Below are 21,921 nucleotides of genomic sequence, written 5' to 3' on the forward strand. Positions count from 1 at the left end.
CCTGCCCACAAACCACTGCTACACCTGCCCACAAACCACTGCTACACCTGCCCACCTACCACTGCTACACCTGCCCACCTACCACTGCTACACTTGCCCACCTACCACACCTGCCCACAAACCACTGCTACACCTGCCCACAAACCACTGCTACACCTACCACTGCTATACCTGCCCACCTACCACTGCTACACCTGCCCACCTGCCACTGCTACACCTGCCCACCTGCCACTGCTACACCTGCCACTGCTATACCTGCCCACCTACCACTGCTACACCTGCCCACAAACCACTGCTACACCTGCCCACAAACCACTGCTACACCTGCCCACAAACCACTGCTACACCTGCCCACCTACCACTGCTACACCTGCCCACAAACAACTGCTACACCTACCACTGCCCACCTACCACTGCTACACCTGCCCACCTACCACTGCTACACCTGCCCACCTACCACTGCTACACCTGCCCACCTACCACTGCCACTGCTATACCTGCCCACCTACCACTGCTACACCTGCCCACAAACAACTGCTACACCTACCACTGCTACACCTGCCCACCTACCACTGCTACACCTACCACTGCTACACCTGCCCACCTACCACTGCTACACTTGCCCACCTACCACTGCTACACTTGCCCACCTACCACTGCTACACCTGCCCACAAACCACTGCTACACTTGCCCACAAACCACTGCTACACTTGCCCACCTACCACACCTGCCCACAAACCACTGCTACACCTGCCCACAAACCACTGCTACACCTGCCCACAAACCACTGCTACACCTGCCCACAAACCACTGCTACACCTGCCCACAAACCACTGCTACACCTGCCCACAAACCACTGCTACACCTGCCCACAAACCACTGCTACACCTGCCCACAAACCACTGCTACACCTGCCCACAAACCACTGCTACACCTGCCCACAAACCACTGCTACACCTGCCCACAAACCACTGCTACACCTGCCCACCTACCACTGCTACACTTGCCCACCTACCACACCTGCCCACCTACCACTGCTACACCTGCCCACCTACCCACCTACCACTGCTACACCTGCCCACCTACCACACCTGCCCACCTACCACTGCTACACCTGCCCACCTACACCTGCCCATCTACCACTGCTACACCTACCACTGCTACACCTGCCCACCTACCACTGCTACACCTGCCCACCTACCACACCTGCCCACCTACCACTGCTACACCTGCCCATCTACCACACCTGCCCATCTACCACTGCTACACCTGCCCATCTACCACTGCTACACCTGCCCATCTACCACTGCTATACCTGCCTATGAGCAGAGCCTTGTCTGAGCGAAACAGTTCATTCAGCCACATTCACTGCCTTTTTAAAAAAGCATAGCGGATATGGCTGACTTGCTTAAACAAATTTGGTTCCTACTGACAATTGAGATGAACAAGTTATGAGGGGGAAATGGACCAAATTATTAGGGTGAGGCACATGGGCTACTAACTGCTTACTACACAACATACGCTTTTAATATTACCTTCTTAGCTAGCTACAGTATTCATATCTCCCAGGCATGTTACATAATTTATGCAGCGGTGTAGAAGACATTTTACTAGTAGGTGCCTTTCATTACCTCCCTGGTTTTTGTAGTTGAATCTGTGTTTGAAATTCACTGCTCGACTGAAGGATATTACAGATAATTGTACGTGTGAGGTAGTCATTCAAAAATCATTCTAACCACTATTATTGCACACAGAGTGAGTCCATGCAACTTCTGTGACTTGTTTAGCACATTTCGACTCCTGAACTTTAGGCTTGCCATAAGAAAGGGGATGAATACTTGATGAACCTCAAATTTAACAATGCCAATATTGTTTTTAATTAGTCTTTTGCTTTCAAAAGCAGCTCAAACATAGAACAAATGACCTATAGCCATTTAACTCTGCAGTGCAAATAACATGTATTATAGGGAACTAATGCACGCTCTAGAATGCCCTTCAATACAACTATTTAACAATGCCATGGTATAAAATACTGTATTATATCACACATAGAATAACTAGGTGGGCTATATTATCTAAAAGTATTTCAGTATTTTAATTTTTTATTAATTTTTAGACATTTCTTAAACCATAATTCCACTTTGACATGATGGGGTAGTGTGTAGGCCAGTGACACAAAATCTCAATGGAATCCAATGTAAAGTAAGGCTCTAACACATCAAAATATGGAAAAAGGCTAAAGGTGTGAATACTTTCTCAAGTCGATGTAGACGCACAGTACCAGTCAAAAGTTTGTACACACCTACTCATTCAAGGGTGCTTCTTTATTTGTACTATTTTCATACATTGTAGAATAATAGGGAAGACAAAATATGAAATAACACATATGGAATCATGTAGTAACCCAAACTGTTAAACACTGTCATTTCTCTTTGCTTACTTGAGTTGTACTTGACATAACATGGACTTGGTATTTGATCAAATAGGGCTATCTTCTGTATACCACCCTCCCCCCCACCTTGTCACAAGACAACTGATTAACACAAACAGATTGAGGAAATAAATTCCACAAACTAACTTTTAACAAGGCATACCTGCTAATTTAAATGCATTTTAGGTGACTACCTCATGAAGCTGGTGTTGAGAATGCCAAGAGTGTGCAAAGCTCTCATCAAGGCAAAGGGTGTGTCACGCCTTGTCTGGTTCACCTGTCCTTGTGTTTGTCTCCACCCCCCCACCAGGTGTCGCCCATCTTCCCCTGGGTCCTTACACCGGTGTTCTGTCTGTCTGTGCCAGTTCGCTTTGTTCGTTCAAACCTACCAGCATTTTCCCTTGCCTCCGTCTTCGCTATCGTCCCTGTTTTCTAGTTCCCCGGTTTTGACCTTTCCTGCCTGCTGTCCTGTACCTTTGTCTCTACTCTGGATTACCAACCTCTGCCTGGCCTGACCCTGAACCCGCCTGCTGTTCCGGTGCCTTACACCCTCTCTGGACTTTTGACCCCTTCCTGCCTTGACTGGTCATTTGCCTGCCCCTGTTTAAAGAATAAACGTTTGTTTCTTCAACACGGTCTGCACCTGGGTCATACCTTAAAACGTGATAGGCTGGCTAATTTGAAAGATCTAAAATAAAACACTTTTTTGGTCACTACATGATTCCATGTGTGTTATTTCATAATTTTGAATTTTTATACAATGTAGAAAATAGGAAAAAAAGAAACCACCTGAAATGAGAAGGGTTCTGTCCTAACTTTTGACTGGTGCTGTATGTTTCACAAGTTTGGATAGTACAGTCCAGTGAGTTGGGCACAGTCGAGTACAGTACAGTCAGGGACTATAATACTTCTCCGAATTCCATCCACTGTGGCAGGTAGATAAAATCGAATAGCCACTCAGATTTCTTTACCAGACAATTTGTTGTTGCCATAACAGACGAGAATGCATATGAATGTTTCCTAAACAAGAAATGTATTACTAGTAAGAAGTAATGTGGGATATTACACAACTTAATATGATATTCCGGAGTTTCTTAAACAAAATATCACAGATAAGATATAAAATGTTCAGGTCCCCTTTAAGGTTACCTTGGTAACAGGCCACTCTGAGTCTGTGTGCCTGTGAGAATTAAACCAGTAGAGGACTGATGTCTCTTTGCTAACATTGAAAAGCAACCTAGCTTGAGAACACAATGTAAACAGCCAAGAAACACAAAGTCATACTTCAGTAGACTTTCAAGTAAATTAGACCAACTTTTATGCCTGTGCCAATGCTTCTAAAAACAAATATTTCAGTACTTCATTAACAGTACGCACAGGCCCTCCGACAGGCAATGTTGCTACTCTGGTGGGATTGCTATAATTTTAGGATTAGGATTTCTTTGAGCATAACCAGATATGAAACACAATCAGAAATACTTTAAAAACAGCTACTGACGTATTTATTTTTCTATGAATCATAACTTGCACATGTGCCTATACTTGACAATTGACTATTTTTATGAAATGCTCTCACTATAGAGTCCCGAGTGTGGCCACCTGCCAACTTGGCTGGTGAATTAGACATGCTTACCCGCCAATGCCAAAATATACCCACATTTGGCAGGTAGTGGGGTGGTAATTTTAGGCCCTGAGTACAGTACTGAGTACAGTACAGCAATGTAGTGAGTAGAGCACAGTATAATACAATACAGTAGAACACAGTAATACAATACAGCACAGTGAGTGCAATTTTACAATGTGTGTGTGAAATGCTGAATGCTGATTGGTTGAAACTGCATTCCAGACTGTCTATTTTACAAGTTAACACTGGCTAAATCTATGACGTTAAAATGCCTATTTACTCTGTTCGATCTGACTGCGCAATTCACCGTCTCATCAGCCCACGCAGGCAATTTATAAACTTGATATCCACTATAAAAAATAATCTAGACATCATCTCACATTTCTTTTAGACTAACATTTAGCTTTCAACGGTAGAGATTTGTATAAACATTACCGTCTGTCTCTCCGACATTTGCAACATAGTTTCAATATTAAAATTTGATCTACAGCGGTCACACAGTAATGAATGAGTCTGGAGTGGGGATGAGACAGAGACAGGCGGGCAGCTTTTCTCAGCCAGTTGAAATATATACAAAGAAATATCAACAGAAAACAGGTAAAACTAAATGAAGTGCCACTACTTTGTAGTCTTGTGCCAATATATCTTCCAGACACCGGCTTCACTGGCATTATCACTTAAGTAGAGAACAGTTCAATAAAATACAAAAGTACAACAAGTATACAGTGGGGCAAAAAAGTATTTAGTCTGGTGTCCTTTGACAGCTCTTTGGTCTTGGCCATAGTGGAGTTTGGAGTGTGACTGTTTGAGGTTGTGGACAGGTGTCTTTTATACTGATAACAAGTTCAAACAGGTGCCATTAATACAGGTAACGAGTGGAGGACAGAGGAGCCTCTTAAAGAAGAAGTTACAGGTCTGTGAGAGCCAGAAATCTTGCTTGTTTGTAGGTGACCAAATACGTATTTTCCACCATAATTTGCAAATAAATTTATTTACAATCATACAATGTGATTTTCTGGATTTTTTTTCTAATTTTGTCTGTCATAGTTGAAGTGTACCTAAGATGAAAATTACAGGCCTCTCTCATCTTTTTAAGTGGGAGAACTTGCACAATTGGTGGCTGACTAAATACTTTTTTGCCCCACTATTATACTGTACTCTACTGAAGTATTCTCTACTTTACTGTACTGAACTCTACCCTACTCTGCTGTACTGCACTGTGATTTCCAAACTTGTGAAACACGAGAATAACATGCTATCCATAATTATGCATTTCTATGTAGGACAAATCAGGGACCAATGAGGTAATTATGTTACAGTAATTCCATTACTGGGTGTAACTCCACTTCACTTACTGTAGTTCAATAACCAAAATATATATTTTCAAAATCAAGGTGCCATATATATATATATATATATATATATACACACACATTTTTTTAAACACCTTTATTTAACTAGGCAAGTCAGTTAAGAACAAATTGTTATTTTCAATGATGGCCTAGGAACAGTGGGTTAACTGCCTTGTTCAGGGGCCGAATGACAGATTTTTACCATGTCAGCTCGGGGATTCAATCTTGCAACCTTTCCGTTACTAGTCCAACACTACCCACTAGGCTACCTGCCACCCCAAAGGTAGCCTACTGGTTAGGTGGTCATAGCTGACACCCCATTCTTTCTGCAGATATCTTTGAATCTTAATTCAGAGCAGATACTTAACAGAGTTTTTGGAAAACGTGGTTGCATAAAAATCTGAGGTAGATTTTACCGTCATTTCGTTACCAAAGTTTGCATCTGCACAGTTCTTCCACTAAATGAGTTGTTTTCTTTCTCTTTTTTTCCTGTGGAAATTGTTCAAAGTAGTCATTGTGAATAGAGTTGTATGATTTGTTAAACTTTAAAATCAAATGGTTTTTGTTTGGCATACATTTTAAAGTGGAAAAAACTGAGTCAAAGCGTAATTCGGTTACTGTGGAAATGCCCTATTGCGTAATTTCACGCGCTCTATGTTTACCCGGCAAAATGATATCATGATTATTTTAATTAATTCCGTGGGCATTTGTTTTGCAAACTCTACCATCACTAAAAGTGTAACTACATCCAAAATATCCCATATTTTCCCCAGATGTCAAAAGTAGTCTCCTGATATGATTTAAGCAAAAAAGAGTGATTGAGTGTGAAAACTGGAAAAGGCCCCTGGAGAAAGCAAAATTTAAGGAAAAAATAAACAGAATCAGGCAAAAAATAAAACAGATGTTATAGGGCCCTTGCATATAGGCCTAATCTAAGAACATAACTCCAATGACGGAAACTGTTACGATATCAAACATGAGACAAGCCTATGCGAGACAGATTTATAGACTATGCAACAACAAAGGCATAACCTGGTTTACGATGCAACAATTCATGACATTTCACCAAAGGCTGTCAAAAACAATTCAAGTCTCATCAGCAATCAAAAACAAGGTTACTGGCAGGCGGCCCTGCCTAAATTTTACAACCTGTTGACGCTCAGCCCGGTCTGATGCAGGCAGCTTTTGGCTGCCATTGATTGAGCAGCCATCGGGTTTCTGACTAGATCCTTGACAGTGTAATTCAGAGAATCAGACAGTGATCTGATCTCCATCACCTGGCTGATGCTGGCTGAGTGAGTGTGATGCTTTCCCTGTTTGTTGTCTTTGACGGAGAGAGGATGTAGAAACAGAAGGGAGAGTAATAATAAAGGTCAATAGAATGATGTGATATCACTCAGCCACTCCTGGATAATCTTTGGTTGCATTCTATTCTGGCCTACTGATGGAATCGAGCTGAGAGACATTGGGCTGTTAAAACAATGGCTGTGTGAGCTGTGAGTTGAGCTCATTGTTCTCAATACAGTACGACACAATATAGTGTTCTGGGAGTGGGACAAAAGGCCTAGCTACATAGTTCAACTTCTACCATACGGGTCTAGACCAGGGGTCTCCAACAGGTAGATTGCGAGCTACTGCCCAACTATGAGTAACTCGCCAATCAATTCTGAAAGTCCATGCACTTATTCATGTTCCCTCGCGAACTGTCAAACTTTATCTACTATCTAGCGTAAGTGTACCTATTAAGCCCAACAAAATCTACGTTTAGACATTTCTAACATATACTGTCCTAATTTCTGTAAGAAAAAGTTGAGACAAAATGAAAGATGTAAAGTTTTATGAAATATTTGTTCAGGAGATTAAACAAAATTCTGGAGTGGGCTTAATGGATTCCGAACGTACCCTGTAAACCCCGTGGGTGTTCCAAATAAGACCCACCTCTCAAATCATCCATTTTAATTCATTTCCTAAATGTTCAAAACTTAACTGCCCATTCTTATTCATAACGTGATTAATATAATCTCCTCTAAAGTTATCAAAATAAACCGATCATTACTACTCATCATGAACCCTAGCACTAATAACAGGGTGTCCAATAATATCCACAGAGATCAATGTGGACTTAGACTTTTGTTCTCGCCAAAACGGTAGACATTGCCATTTACATTCACAGGTAGTGTTTGTGCTACTGTACCCTTTAAGCCAACCTGAGAAATGTTCCAATTTACTAAAAATGTAATACATGTATAAGAAAACAAGGTTCATTTAAAAGTAAAATAAGACAAGATGCATGTAAAAATCTAACTTGTGAATTCCTGAAATCTATTATCTTGTTGCTACTGTGTGACTCTGGCGTGCAGGCACGACTACTAGCATGGAAAAAAATGTCCATGAAATGCCATCCTATTTGTGCATATATCAGTACATTCATCTTTTCATTTCACATAAAGTATGATCAATTATTGGTAAAGGTACAAATAATATAAGAAAAGTGTTTATATGCAGGTCACCTAAACACCCCAAAAAAATGCAGCTTTGAAATTGGCTACTTTGGGAGAACTTTAAAATAATAGTCAATAACTTAATAATAAAACAAAAGATTGGTTTAGAATAAAAGCTGTTATTGATATAACCACCAAATGAATAGGTTGAAACATTAACAGCAGAAAATGTAGGCGTAATGGGTAATGCCACATTGACCCCCGGTTAGCCACTGGCTTAAAAAGGCAAACGTAACATCTGCCAATTCATTTCCATCAAAATTGCCTTGGTAAACACATTTGTCTATCACTCTGTATGTAGCCAGTTAGCGATGCTTATGATAACCGGCAGAAATACTTTCCCCAAAAACCTTCTCAATTAAATGTTAACTGCAAAGTTTGCTTACCTGACATAGTGCCTTCAGAAAGTATTCATGGCCCTTGACATATTCCACATTTTGTTGTGTTACAGCCTGAATTCAAAATGTATTATATTGGGGGGGTTCTCACCCACCTACACACAATACCCCATAATGACAAAGTGAAAAAAACTTTTTATTTTTTTTATTTTTAATGAAATACATAAATATCTCATTCATACCCCTGAGTCAATACATGTTAGTATCACATTTGGCAGCGATTACAGCTGTGAGTCTTTCTGGCTAAGTCTAAGAGCTTTGCACTCGATTGTACAATATTTGCACATTATTCTTCTTAAAATTCTTCTAACTCTGAAGTTGGTTGTTGATCATTGCTAGACTGCCATTTTCATTGCTTGCCATATATTTTTAAGCCGATTTAGGTCAAAACTGTAACTAAGCCACTCAGAAGCATTCAAGGTTGTCTTGGTAAGCAACTCCAGTGCATATATTTTGTCTTGCGTTTTTTAGGTTATTATTCTGCACAAAGTTCATTTCTTTGCCACAATTTCCGCAGTTTTACTTTATTGCAAACAGGATGCATGTTTTGGAATATTTTTATTATGTACAGGCTTCCTTTCATTATCTTATCTAGGTTAGTGCTGTGAATTCGGAAAGTATTCATATCCCTTGACTTTCTCAAATGTTTGTTACATTACAGCCTTATTCTAAAATGTATGGAATAATAATGACAAAGCAAAAACAGTTTAGAAATCCTTGAAAATGTATTAAAAATAAATAAATAAATTATTTACACAAGTATTCAGACCCTTTGCTATGAGACTCGAAATTTAGCTCAGGTGAATCCTGTTTCCATTGATCATCCTTCAGATGTTTCTACAACTTTATGCGAGTCCACCTGTGGTAAATTCCATTGATTGGACAGGATTTGGAAAGGTACACACCTGTTTATATAAGGTCCCACAGAAGACACTGCATGTCAGAGCAAAACCAAGCCATGAGGTCGAATTGTATGTAGAGCTCCGAGACAGGACTGTGTCAAGGCACAGATCTGGGGAAGGGTACCAAAAAATGTCTGCAGTATTGAAGGTCCCCAAGAATACAGTGGCCATCATTCTTAAATGGAAGAAGTTTATAACCACCAAGTCTCCTCCTAGAGCTGGCAGCTCTGCCAAACTGAGCAATCGAGGGAGAAAGGTCTTATAGCATAGTATAGTTTAATGATCATGTTAAAAATGCATGTTTGTTAATATGTATGTGTAATAATCATATCTACTATCATATGTAGCCTATAACAATGTTGGAAAATATGTATTTCCTTTGGTTTTGTATTCAGTTAGCACAGTATGTACTCATTCACATGATCCCATTTTAGAAGTGTTATTCTCTACACTGACACTTAAACGATGTCTGATGGAATTAAAATTTTCACCTACGTGTTTGAAAAAATACAATTCATAGTTGCAATATCTGCCCAAAAATAACAAATCGCAATTAGATATTTTGTCCAAATCGTGCACCCTTAGCGGTCGGGGCCGCAATGTTCTGTGTAATACTGACTGGGACTATACCATGGAAATTGCATCACAATACCATGCAGCCATTGCGAGTGTAACGATGAGTTTACAAATCATAATTGCCAGGTTGAGAGGTTACAAGCCCATTCTATTCATTATATTTGTATGGGCAGTTACCCATTAACATGACATGGGAGATATGTCTAGAGTAAGCAAACGTCTACAATAAACAAACAGAAACGACATGTGCCTTAATGACAAAACTTGTATGCCATCTGTAAACATGAATAAAATTGTTTAATTATGAGCCTTGTTGGTTAAGCCACAGATAAAGTGAGCAACCTTCCCACTAGCCATGATTGTCTGAGATAATGAGTGGGCTGGACATGCTGAGAGGGGAGTTCAGATTGGTCTGCCATATTGAAGGCTGCTGTCTATTTGAGCTTGTCAGTCTGTGCTGGTAATCCTGTCTAACGCGGCTTAAAAAAATGCATTGTGTGGTGGAGCTGCATAAGTGTTGCTCTCCACTTTCTGGAGGATCAAGTTTTGAAAATCAGTGGAATTAGAGAATGATAGCTAATGAGATGGATAAAACACCTGTCTCCGGATTACATCTTCAAACTAAGGGAAAACGTGGTATGGCATTCCTGACAGGGAGACGCGTCCATCATGCATGATGGTGTATACAGATAAGATAGCTAGCTACATTTTCAGAAATAACATGTTTCAAATTTGACAGAAAGGGAGTTCATTTCAAGCTATAGTGTACTGTTAGCTAGCTAGCTAACGTTAGCTGGCTGGCTCCCTAGCGGATGCTATTATTTGTTTCCCAGAGCGGTTTGATTTTCTAGTTAGAGCTTAATGTTAGGCATTGTTGGCATTTTGTTCATTGTTGTTTAATTAACCTCTTTTGGCTAGGGGGCAGTATTTTCACGTCCGGATGAAAAGCGTGCCCAAAGTAAACTGCCTGTTACTCTGGCCTAGAAGCTAGGATATGTATATATATATATAGATTTGGATAGAAACCACGCTAAAGTTTCTAAAACTGTTAAAATAATGTCTGTGAGTATAACAGAACTGATATGGCAGGCAAAACCCTGAGGACAAACCATCCAAAAAAACAAACACATTTGGCATACTACTATTTTCAATGGCTGTCACTTTTATTGTAAGGCGAAAACCTCCCAGATTGCAGTTCCTAGGGCTTCCACTAAATGTCAACAGTCCTTAGAAAGAGTTTCAGGCTGGTTTTTGGAAAAATGAGCTAGTTTTTCTAAGTGGCTCACATTTTGGCTGTAGTGTTTCCATGCGCGTGGAGGAAAGCGCATTCTTCGTTATTTATCTCCGGTAATGAACATACTATCCTCTGTCTTAAATTGTATTGTTTATTTACCTATTACGGTACCTAAGGTTTGATTATAAATGTTGTTTGACTTGTTTGGATAAGTTTATTGCTCACGTTTGGGATTCATTTTGTATGCATTTTGAAGGAGGGAAACCGGTGGATTATTGACTGTAGCGCGCCAGCTAAAACTGAGTTTTTATGGATGTAAAGAAGGACATTATCAAACAAAATGACAATTTGTGATGTAACTGGGACCTTTTGGAATGCCAACAGAAGAAGATCTTCAAAGGTAAGGCATTTATTATTATTTAATATATCGCTATTTCTGACTTTAGTGTCGCACCTGCCTGGAGGTTATTTCCTCAAATAATTGCATGGTGTGCTTTCGCCGTAAAGCCTTTTTGAAATCTGACACAGCTGCTGGATTAACAAGAAATTAAGCTTTATTTTTGATGTATTACACATGTATTTTCATGAATGTTAAATATTTATATTTCTGTAGTTTGAACTTCGCGCTCTGCAATTTCACCGGATGTTGTCGAGGTGAAATTGCCTGCGCTAGAAAGGTTTACTACCTAGCGTTAGCTGGCTGGCATGTTAGCTAACCTTACGTGACGTGTCTACAACACCGTTGAATATGGCCGGTGTCAGTAAACATCTGCAAAAATGCGTAATGAAATGGTTGCCAGCAGAGCTGGTTAGGCTGTTTTCATGTTATTAGGAGGTAAATAAATCAAGTGTGCGCACCGAGAGCGAAATGAGATGGGTGGTGCTGAAGCTTAAAAGGGTGTGAACGATGCTGAATGACTTTAGACAAAGAGGAGCTCTTCACTAGATACCAAAACATTCAAAATGCGAAATTCTCTCAAAAGCGAGTTTACAAATTCATCAACTTTCGAAGCAGAATATACCATTTTGTAGCTCTGAGTCTACTTTTATCCGCTGTAAAAAATAAAATAAAAAATAAAATTTCACATTTTGCTACATAAGACCGAATCCAGGTGGTGAGTCACAAATGTAGGCATATAAAAATGTGCCAAATTTGGGGGTCTGATAGTATTTCTGATTGGCTTAAAGCAACACCACTAATGAGCTGTGGAGCTTCTCAATGCAATTTTTTTATTCATCTCAGAACAGCAAGCAAACAAAGTCTGTTTTTACATCCATTGAGTTTAATGTATTTGAAAAATCTTCCTGACTCGCTCGCTCACTTTTGATAACCACTCAGCGTGAAAGGGATAAATGGGACGCTCTGAACCAGTGGAAACGTCAAAACAGATCTACAGTGGTTCGTCATTTAAAATTTGCAGCGTTCTGCAGCGCAGCTTGCGCAGCTTGCGTAGTGCCGCATAATTCTATGGCACGTTATTTAAGTGTCAGCCATTAAAGCTAGTTCGTGCTAGTTTGACCACCAGAGGGCATCTTTGAGAAGCATTTCTGCCATCGACTTCATACTATAGAACGATATTTTGGAGGTTATTTCATTTTCAAAAAAACAAAAAAGTGAGCAATTGTAATCTGAATAAAAGGCCAAAATAATATTTGTAAAGGCCAAAACATTTATTTCTGTTTTTAGAGGGAGAGGAACACTGGGCCAATTGTGCGCTGCGCAATGGGACTCCCAATCACGGTCGGATGTGATACATAATAATAATACTTTTTGTCGTATTATTTGTTTTTTCTTTTCTGGTGGATAAAACTGAAATTGCAACCAATCACAGCCGGTTGTGATACAGCCAACCTAACTAACTAAGAAATACATTTGATGATAGAATCCTCCCCCTACCCTCCTTCTAGGCAAGTTTCCATGACAGAGAACGGTTGATTGTCAAGGGCAATTAATTAAATTATCTTGAGTTGTCTCGCTGGAATTGTCTTACTCTTTCAAATGACTGCTTGACCCACACAGCAGACATTGTGGGCTAGGTTAGGAATGCTGTGTTGCACCTGTAGCGCTATATTTTTTTGTGGCGTCATTACATCATACATCATCGTTATATAGGTATGCACGTCAGCTTTGACATCGGTTTTGCACATTGGCGTTAAACTAGACATCGGGCCAATACAGATGTTGGAATTTTTAGCTAATATTGGCCGATTCCTAGTTGAAAGAACACTTTCGTTCGACCAACATTTTTTAGGGTTGGGGACAGCCCGAAACCTGTGGTTCTCAGTCAAGCAAAATGACACAATACAACCAGTACACTCTGGAGAGGAAACAACAATACAATGTAGCCAAACAACATTGCTTGCAAACTGCACAGATGTGAGATTTTTTCCCCTCGCTATATAACACTGGTCCTCTTAAAATTTGATTCCAGGTTGCATATCATAATATTTAAGGGCATATCAGATGGTCTGCTCTGTCCATACAAGTCACACCAAGAATAGGATTGAAATAGTTTTCATATAGGTAAACTATTTTCCTATGAAATAGCTCCTCAATACTACCTGATGAAACATTTAAATGTATTACATGAATGGTGACCACAGCCCTTCCAAAAACACATTTAAATTGTGTTTTAATTATTTTTTTCCCCACCCTGATCTATGTATTCCATTAAAAAATGTGGCTCCCAACGCAGCTTTACTTCCAGGTTATTTTGTTGCATCTGCCTGTTCCTGGTCTGCGATTCCCCACAAGGCAGCTTCTTTTCATTATTGCTAATTATCTGACCATTAATAGGTCATGGCTAGAAGCTTTTGTAATAATTTACTTTTCGTAGCAGGTTTAGGAGAACGTACGCAGCAGATAAGGAGAATAAACATGGCAGGTTCGGGGAATTATGTTATGGTTAGGAAAAGGGTTAGGATTAGCTTAAAAAAAATGTAAATTTGACAAATGCTGGATCCCATCTAGACATGACAACGTTCAGAATCATAACAACGCACACTTTCCGGCCACATCATTTTCGTGGCGTTGTCAGACAACCCGTCTGTGAATTATAACTGTTCTGAAATAACCCCATATTTCCATTGTGACATCAGACAAGACACGAGAACTGAAACACAGGGCAGGCTGGCAAAAGTTTGGAAAAGTACTAAACTGACGACAAACGTTATATTACCTAGATAGCACATTAGCTATCATTATACAACACCTGACAACCTAGCTAGCTAACTGTTGACAGTACATACCGTTATTAGTAACGTACAAGATAAACTATAAAACAGATGGATTGATAGCGAGTTAGTTAAAGTACGATGAAAAGTGAAGTCGCATTACTTACATCTTGTTTGCTTAAAATTTCCGTGGAATATGAAGAAATTACCCCGTAAATTCGCATAGTTTGTTAACCAACTGACGTTAGTTAAGTTTTACATGTGACAATGGTATGGACACTCGAACCTAGCTAACGTTAGCTGGCTGGCAAATTCGATAAGTTTGTGAAAGTTAACCAACGTTAGTTAACATGTGGCAATGGTATGGACACTGGAACCTAGCTAACGTTAGCTAGCTAGCAAAATTCTGCATTCTTACCAGGAAGTGGGAGCCTCGCTACTGTTATTTTCGGGTGGCGATGGTGCTTACTTTTCCAATCCAAGGTCGTGCTGCAGTCAAGTTGCCGGGCCGCTCTTGCGTGGCACCTTTCCCTGTTCGCAAATACTTTTCAGAGACGACCTCTATCGTAAAAGTAGCTAGTTGACGAGTTATGTTCCAAAAGATTCCGTCAAGCCCCTTACCATTCCTGGCCTGTGGCAGTATTGTAAACAACCCAGGATTGATGGGGCGGGGTAAACGTCAGAGAATTGAGGGGAACTGTCAAATACCACTGGCGTGAAACGAAAGTAGCAATTTTTTTTATTTTCAGTGATCTTTAAGGGCAGATTTACAGGTATCAGAAGTAGCCTATAGAGTACCGCAATATATAATCACAATGCCCATAAAACCTAGCGGTCAAATACGGAAATGGTTCCAATTGTTTTTCCCCCATTCATTTTTCCCATAGCGGATTTTAGAACGTCTTCTAATAACATCTGTGTTTCGAGTAGGCTTGTCCTGAAGTGACGTTTAGATGTTTATCAATAAATTTGCCTGCATTTACGTAATTGAATAGCCCACTCCCTACACGGTATCTTATTCTGCCCCTATACAACTTTGAAGGTGTTGTTTGTTGGCAACCAATGTGCAAGTTTTTTGAACAGATTTCTGTTGAAATGTTCCACAAATTATACCCACCGTCTATATGTCTAGCTATTTAAATGCATGAGAAATTGGTTATAAAATTAGCTTTCCTTGGCTTTTATAAACCAACAGTCTAGCTTGCTAGTTAACTATCTAGCTAATGTTGCTGGTGAAGCTAGGTGTTTTTGATGTTTGTTTGTGCCTGTGGGTGAGGGGTGGGTACTTCAAGTATTATTTGACTTGTCGCTACCCTAGCTAGCTGAATTATTTTGATCTGGCTTTTTGAAAGGTTAAAGAGATTTGCTGATTAGCATATTCTCTTGAGTCAACAGTGTACAAACTTTACTGCAGGAAGTCACTGATCTGTGTTCTGTTACTCTCTGGACAGCAGATAATTGTTATAGCAAGTAGACAAGTTTATGTAACCTTATTTAGTCATACCTGCTATGGTTTTCAAGTGCCACTTTAGTAATGATGGTTTTGGGAAATAACTCAGAGATTTAACGATGCTCATACGAAGGTTCCAATAATGAACTTAGCCTTAAGATGCTTTTGGGAAACTTGGCCTGTGTGGTACAGTCTTTCATATGTGTTGTAGTTTGTTGCATCTTATTGCTTAGTTTATCATTTGTGTCAACTTTGAATTCAATCTAAGCCACAGATTAAGGTCCTCTATTTTGTACTTGACCTTTAATAGACACAAGCCTGAAGATATTCAAGCAGCGCTTTGAGAGCAAGCAGCCCAAATATTGAATGTTCCCAGAACTGGTTGATGTGCAGGCCAAAGTGACCACACACACTCAAATGGACCTACAGCTGGGGTAATATTCTGTCACCATTCACACATACAGTGGGGCAAAAAAGTATTTAGTCAACCACCAATTGTGCAAGTTCTCCCACTTAAAAAGATGAGAGAGGCCTGTAATTTTCATCATAGGTACACTTCAACTATGACAGACAAAATGAGAAAAAAAATCCAGAAAATCACATTGTAGGATTTTTAAAGAATTTATTTGCAAATTATGGTGGAAAATAAGTTTTTGGTCACCTACAAACAAGAAAGATTTCTGGCTCTCACAGACCTTTACAAATTAAGATCAATTTGCATTTGCAACTGTTCTCAGTACTTTACATTTTATATATAATCAATTTACATATGTACATTTATTGTTCAAAAAAAAATTTAAGCCACACTCTGTCATTTGAGTTCATTGGATGACAAAAGGTTTGTGACAGAAGTGAACTCATTATACGCTCATAGGCTAGACTGTATTTCCTTATATTCACTGACTGGGTATGTGACATGTTGTGGAATAGGAACATCATTGTGAGATTCTTTCACATAGTACCTTAGTACAAGTATCAGAGTTGCATGTTCAAACTCTGACATACGTCTTATAACTTCAAACCATTTTTTTTCTTTGACCTAAGAAGTTTTCAAAAGGAAACCCTGAGATAATATTCAGTCATTGCTTAGATGTATAAGGCCATTCAAATTATTCACCAAATTCTCTTTACCATCACCATGGCCATCACCATGGAGATAATATTCAGTCATTGCTTAGATGTATAAGGCCATTCAAATTATTCACCAAATTCTCTTTACCATCACCATGGCCATCACCATGGCCAAAATGCTCTGATAAAGACACTAGTAAAGTTAGGCATATTGGCAATGCTTGAATTGGCTTGCCAATTGTCACGAATAGCTAGGAGTGGTGGGTGTGGAGTCAGGCGCAGAGAGCAATGCTTCCAATGCCTACGTTTATTAAGCTGGGTCTAGCCAACAAACAGGCAAAATGACCAATAATCAGGTATGTCCCCAAAACCAGGGAAAATAACAGACAGCAAAATACGTATAAGCAAAACAATTTCACCACTGACAGTGAGAATAAGCCCGCACAAAAGCAGGCGGGCCCTGGAAGTTTAGATAGGCCATAATTAACAACAAATAAGTAACAGGTGAAAACAATCAAGACAAAACTAACAGAAAATAAAAAGGAATTGGTGGCAGCTAGTAGACCGGTGACTCCTAGTGCCGCCCGAACAGGGAGAGGAGCCACCTTCGGTGGAAGTCATGACACCAATATAGTTCTTCTAAGAGAATCTTACAATTATATTTCAAAACTGCAGCTTCCAATGACCCCACAGCAAAGTTGATACTTTAAAAAAAATTTAACTAGGCAAGTCAGTTAAGAACAAATTCTTATTTACAATGAACAGCAACAGTGTGTGAAAACCTTGTGAAGACTTACAGAAAACGTTTGACCTCTGTCATTGCCAACAAAGGGTATATAACAAAGTATTGAGATAAACTGTTGTTATTGACCAAATACTTATTTTCCACCATAATTTGCAAATATATTCATAAAAAATCCTACAATGTGATTTTCTGGATTTTTTTTCAAATTTTGTCTATCATAGTTGAAATGTACCTATGATGAAAATTATAGGCCTCTCTCATCTTTTTAAGTGGGAGAACTTGCACAATTGGTGGCTGACTAAATACTTTTTTGCCCCACTGTATAATAATTGTGATTAAAAAAAATTAAATGTATTTTTAATAAATGTATGTTTACGTACCTTTAAAACTATATATTGTTTTGTGATTTTAAATCAGAACAACATCCATTTAAGAAAAAAATGTCAGGGGGGACCTTTATTTTGAAAAATAACCGTATAATCGCGTGACCTTAATGTCACCAGTTTCACATTGCTGCCCTTCGCACAGGTCTTCCTATAACTGTCACGTTCTACAGCAGCAGCAGAAATTTCGGGACTCCTGGACATGGGAGGAGATTCTGGACGGCAAGGGACCCTGGGCACAGGGTGTTATGCTGTGAGGCGCACGGTGTCCCCGGTGCGCAGGCATAGCCCGGTGCATTACATCGCAGCGCCTCGTATCGGCCGGGCAAGAGTGGGCATCGAGCCAGGTGCTATGAAGCCGGCTCAGCGCATCTGGTCTCCAGTGCGTCTCCTCGGGCTGGGGTACATGGCACCAGCCCTAGGCATGGTGTCCCCGGTTTGCCAGCACAGCCCAGTGCGGTCTATTCCACATCGCCGCATTGGCCTGGCTACAGGGAGTATCCAGCCAGGTAGGGTTGTGCAGGCTCGGTGCTCGAGACCTCCAGTGCGCCTCCACGGTCTGGTCTATCCGGTGCCTCCTCCACTCACCAGGCCTCTGGTGGCAGCCCCCCGCACCAGGCTGTCTCTCCGTCTCTGTCCAGCGCTGCCAGAGTCTCCCGCCTGTCCGGAATCTCCCGTCCATTCGGGACCCGTTGCTAGGGTCCCCAGTCCGAGGCCGCTCGAAAGGCGCCACGGAGGCGAGTTAAGAGGCGGAGAAAGACTATGGTGGAGTGGGGTCCACGTCCCGCGCCAGAGCCCCCACCGTGGACAGACACCCACCCAGACCCTCCCCTATAGGTTCAGGTTTTGCGTCCGGAGTCCGCACCTTTGCGGGGGGTACTGTCACGTTCTGACCTTAGTTCCTTTATGTCTTTGTTTTAGGTTGGTCAGGGCATGAGTTGGGGTGTGTTGTCTATGTTCGTTTTTCTATGTTGTGTTTTGCGTTTGACCTGGTATGGTTCTCAATCAGAGGCAGGTGTTGTTAGTTGTCTCTGACTGAGAACCATACTTAGGTAGCCTTTTCCCACCTGTGTTTCGTGGGTTATTGTTTCCTGTTTTGTGTATTCACCGTACAGGACTGTTTCGTTCCTGTTTTGTGTTCATGATAATAAATTATCAATATGGACACTTACCACGCTGCGCATTGGTCCTCCTCTTCTTCCACCACAGACGAGCGTTACAATACGAGCGTTACCAATTACCGTACTCTGATCATTACAGAAAGAAAAGATTGAGCTGCCCCCTCCATCCCATACCTGGACACAGGCATATGCACAAACACACATATAGATCTACAGGTTCTCTCCCTCTCTTTGTCACAAAACCATACAATAGGCCTACATAATAATTGGAAACAATTATGACCTTAAACTACACAAAACCATTAGGAACACCTTCCTAATATTGAGTTGCACACCCTTTTGCTCAATTCGTCTACAAGGTGTCGAAAGTGTTCCAAAGGGATGCTGGCCCATGTTTACTCCAATTATTCCCACAGTTGGGTTAAGTTGGCTGGATGTCCTTCGGGTGGTGGACCATTCTTTATACACATGGGAAACTTGTTGTGCGTGAAAAACCCACCAGCGTTGCAGTTTTTGACACACTCAAACAGGTGCGCCTGGCTCGTACTACCATACCCCGTTCAAAGGCACTTAAATCTTTTGTCTTGCCCATTTACCCTCGGAATGGCTGGCACACATACACAATCCATGTCTCAATTGTCTCATGGCTTAAAAATCATTATTTAACCTGCCATTTCATCTTCACTGACATCAATAATGGCTCATAGTTTTCAAGTGTCAAACTCATTCCACGGAGGGCCGAGTGTCTGCGGGTTTTCGCTCCTCCCTTGGACCTGATTGATGAAATAAGGTCACGGATTAGTAAGGAACTCCATGGAATGAGTTTGACACCCCTGGTCTATGTCATGGAAAGTGCAGGTGTTCCTAATGTTTTGTACACTCAGTGTATATTTTTGACAATGAATAATACAGCCTGACAATTCATACAGCCCTAATACAACACATACACATGTATTTTCCTCCTCATTGTTAATAATCAACAAGTTTTAAGGAAGAGTGTTTTTTTTCTCCCTACTTCAATAGCCTTTTTGTTAACCTCCTCACAAATATGGAAAAAGGGAAAAGGCCTGAAGTGTAGTTTTTTTTCTCTTCTTGAACAACAGTTGAAGATTAAAAGAAATGTCTCAGGGAAATCTGTCAATTCTGTTGGTGAATAATGCTGTGTGGAATTTAATGGCATGGAGTTATATTGGGTTTCCTCTACACCCACATTTTCTTTCAATAAGATCAATGGCGCTCAGTGACAGATAGGGACGCTCTTTTGTAACTTCAAATTTCAGGTTTCTGAGGGAATAATTAGATGGCTGGATGAAACGTAATGCATCAGGCAGCGAGGGGAGCTGCAACAAGAGATCCTCATGGTTCAATATGCACTCCGCACACACGAGCCTAGCTGTTTCTGTGGTGGAAATCTGTTTAATAATGGTGTTGGATTTCCATTGTTCTAAAAGTGGCACACACCATTGATCTGCATTAAACCAATGGCAAACGTATTTTCTCTCACTGATATTGTTTATTTAGCTGAGATCTTTCATTTGGTTTGAGGAATTTTTTTGTGTGTATAGATTGTGTTCTCTTTCACTTTCTTCCCCATCTGCAAACTTCTAGGTGTCTGTCTTCTCCCGTGTACAATCAGCTGAGAAGGATGGGGGGGGGGTAATATACTGTAGCTGGATGCGTGACTGAGGAATCGGAGGTACCTTTCTGAGGTAGACTGACTGACTGATAAACATTAAAAAAAGAAGTTGAGCTCTTTCTTAATTGTTGAAAACAAAATGGCTCAGAGGCTCAGATTAAAAGGTGACATGGCCATTTGTCTTTAGTGCTCTTAATTTGAACAATATTGTATACAGTGCCTTCAGAAAGTATTCACAACTTTTGACTTCTTCCACATTTTGTTGTGTTACAAACTGGGATTAAAATTGATTTAATTGTCATTTATTTTGTTGAAGATCTACAGAAAATATTCTGTAATGTCAAAGTGGAAGAACAATTCTAACATTTGTAAAACATGAATGAAAAATAAAACAGAAATATATCTGTCACACCCTGATCTGTTTCACCTGTCTTTGTGCTTGTCTCCACTCCCCTCCAGGTGTCGCCCATCTTCCCCATTATCCCCTGTGTTCTCTGTTTGTCTGTTGCCAGTTCGTCTCGTCAAGCCTACCAGCATTATTCCCATACTCCTGTTTTTTTTCTCCTCTAGTCCCCGTTTTCCCGCTTTTGACGATTCTGCTGCCCCGAGCCTGCCTGCCGTTCTGTACCTTTCGGACTCTGCTCTGGATTACTGACCTCTGCCTGCCCTTGACCTGCTGTTTTCCTGCCCCCTGTTTTTGTATTAAACTTTTGTTACTTATTTTCTAACTGTCTGTGTCTGGGTCTTCTCCTGAGCCGTGACAATTTGTTGATTACATAAGTATTCAACCTTTGGCAGCCTCTTTCTGGGTAAGTCTGTAAAAGCTTTGCACAACTGGATTGTACAATATTTACACATAATCCTTTAAAAAAATTGTCAAGCTCTGTCAAGCTGGTTATTGATCAAAGGTAGACAACCACTTTCAAACTGTATCTATGCCACTCAGGAACATTCAATGTCTTGGTAAGCAACTCCAGTGCCTTCAGAAAGTAGGCACTGGAGAATTTATTGAAAATGAAATACCAAAATACAATATAGAGACAAAAGTATGTGGAAACCCCTTCAAATTAGTGGATTTGGCTATTTTAGCCACACCTGTTTGGCAGTAGAATGGCCTTACTGAACAGTTCAGTGACTTTTAACATGGCACCGGCATAGGAGGCCACCTTTCCAACAAGTCAGTTAGTCAAATGTCTGCCCTGCTAGAGATGTCCCGGTCAACTTTAAATGCTGTTATTGTGAAGTGGAAACATCTAGGGGCAATCATCGCTCAACTGCAAAGTGTTAGGACACACAAGCTCACAGAACGGGATCTTCTAGTC

The 21,921-nt window shown here is 40.5% G+C and overlaps 1 protein-coding gene across 2 annotated transcripts in view; it reads right to left on the bottom strand.

Moving 5' to 3' along the window:
* LOC109898165 (serine/threonine-protein kinase Nek7) overlaps positions 1-15,048 on the bottom strand; it is a 174,898-nt gene extending 159,850 nt beyond the window's left edge. The window contains exon 1 of one of the 2 annotated variants that reach the window (XM_031833720.1): positions 14,663-15,048. The gene's annotated coding sequence lies outside the window, so the exon portion shown is untranslated. Of the gene's footprint in view, positions 1-14,611 lie in introns of both variants that reach the window. The other variant, XM_031833719.1, reaches the window with a different exon arrangement.
* Between the last annotated feature and the right edge of the window lie 6,873 nt (positions 15,049-21,921).

This window comes from Oncorhynchus kisutch, linkage group LG10 (assembly GCF_002021735.2).
Source record: "Oncorhynchus kisutch isolate 150728-3 linkage group LG10, Okis_V2, whole genome shotgun sequence".
Lineage (NCBI taxonomy): Eukaryota > Metazoa > Chordata > Actinopteri > Salmoniformes > Salmonidae > Oncorhynchus > Oncorhynchus kisutch.